At 44.7% G+C, this 1,967-nt stretch overlaps 1 non-coding gene across 1 annotated transcript; it reads right to left on the bottom strand.

Annotated features, from left to right (window-relative positions):
- Positions 1 to 1,669: 1,669 nt before the first annotated feature.
- On the bottom strand, positions 1,670 to 1,742 carry trnak-uuu. Its single transcript has one exon. It is a non-coding gene; the product is annotated as a tRNA-Lys (tRNA).
- Positions 1,743 to 1,967: the final 225 nt, after the last annotated feature.

The raw sequence follows: 1,967 nt of genomic DNA, 5'->3' as shown, positions 1-1,967 counted from the left end.
AGAGCAAATACCAGAGGTCACACGACACCATGTTATACGAGCGATTCTCTCAAAAATGATTTTTGCGATGTTGCTGCGGAACACAACAAAAGCGAAGGCACCGGTAAGGGCTTCAAGGAAGCCTATCCTCCTCGTCCATTTTCTTAGCTGCTCGGCTATACCCAGCTACAATATCAATTTCCCACCAGATGCCAATACTCCAATACCCCGGGGCACTTCCAAACTGCTCCTCCTAATACACTGGAAGTTTAATCCATCGCCACTTACCGGAAACTGCTCAAGTCAGGAAATAAAAAGAATAAGAGTAAGAATGACCCAAGAAAAGTGAACGCGAGCAATCACAGTCTCGATTAGATGAGGTTTCCCTTCTGATCAACAATGCGGGTCTGCCTGCACCTCAACGATTGCAGCGGATCAAGAAGGTGGCTCATCAGCTCCCTTCACCGGAACAGAAATGAGGAAATGAGAGAAATTTCACATCGCAATACCCTCCTTTTCGCCAGAAAAGGCAAATAGCCGCAACTAGACTCAATGCAGGGTTTTGTTTCACACCAGCAGCAAAATAACGATCTGCATTCATTTTCAGCGAATACAGTGAGCAACGCAACTTGCCTGGGACATGGCGGAGCAGCGCAGCCTGCTTGTTCCCACTATCATGCTGGGAGCATTCCGCATGTGATAACTACTGCACCATGGACTCTGACCCGATGGAGGCTTTGTGCTGTCCCACGTCATAGATTACTTTGGGCAAAACAACCAGACGTTAAACGCAACTTTGGTCTAACAGGTGCCCACAGTGGAATTTGAACCCACACTTTCTCAGAGGTTAGAACCTGAACGCAGCAGCTTAAACCGCTCAACTATGTCACCACAGCATGGATTTACAGCTCACATATGACATTTTCCAATCATACTACTGCACACAACTGATGCAAAGGCACCGGAAAATTCTTGTGAGGAACCCCATTCATCTTGTCTGTTTTCTTTGCTGCTTAGCTACGCCCGGCTACAATATCAGTTTTGTGCCAGATGCCGATAGCCTTCTATCAAAGCCAATATCAATGCAAAGCCGAACGCATCTTGTGAGATTCCGTTGAGCAACAAATATAATGTGCCTGTGCGAAAGTATATTGTGCTTCGATAAAGAACACTGCACCATATTTCCGGGTTCACCCACATCACTTCTGTCACACACTGAAAACTAACAATTTTTCCCCTCTGTTACCGAGAATGAAGATTTTATTGAATAAACCCACACGATCACAAAAGAAGATAATTTTCCCTGTGAATTGGGTAACGTTCAGCGAGACTTCATTGATGTTTTCCATGGTATCCTCAGAATTTGGTAATTCTGGTTCAGTTCCATTTGCCATGGAGCCGCCCAGGAAGTGACCATTCTCATTCTGTGACTCTGAACGGTCTTGTTGGTGTAGGATTGGAGTTGGGTTTGCCCCTTTAAAAGTCTTGTCATTTATTATACAAGCGGCTGCACCTACAAACTGATCTCTGGGATTTCCAGTGAAGTGGAAACAATTTGCACTCTGAAACAGGAAACCAGTATCTTAATCAAAGCAGCAGAAGAGAAACCATGTTTTAGGCGGAGCTAAAGCTGCTGGAAGACTGAATAGCTCGGCTTCACCTCAGAAAGTAAAGTTGCAAGAGGGAATGACGCCCAGCGTGGGGCTCAAGCCCATGACCCTGAAATTAAAAGTCTCATGCTCTACCAACTGAGCTAGCTGGGCTCAATGAAATGCCACTTATTTTCCCATTTCACACGGAGCCAAATCCCCTGCAACCTAATTTCAATGTGCCAAAGATGATCCACCTGGAAAGTCACAAGTTTCCAGTTCATTCCTCTCAATCACAAATAAGATCAGTTACATCTTCCATTTTTCAGACCATTATAATCCACTTTCAGCACTTGCTCCGGGATTTAACATTCAAAATTCATATTTTAATGTCGGTGC

The sequence above is a fragment of the Rhincodon typus genome, unplaced genomic scaffold (assembly GCF_021869965.1).
Source record: "Rhincodon typus isolate 14 unplaced genomic scaffold, sRhiTyp1.1 hic_rhity00004963, whole genome shotgun sequence".
NCBI lineage: Eukaryota > Metazoa > Chordata > Chondrichthyes > Orectolobiformes > Rhincodontidae > Rhincodon > Rhincodon typus.
The sequence above is the reverse complement of the archived record's forward strand: the minus strand, read 5'-3'. Positions and strand labels throughout refer to the sequence as shown.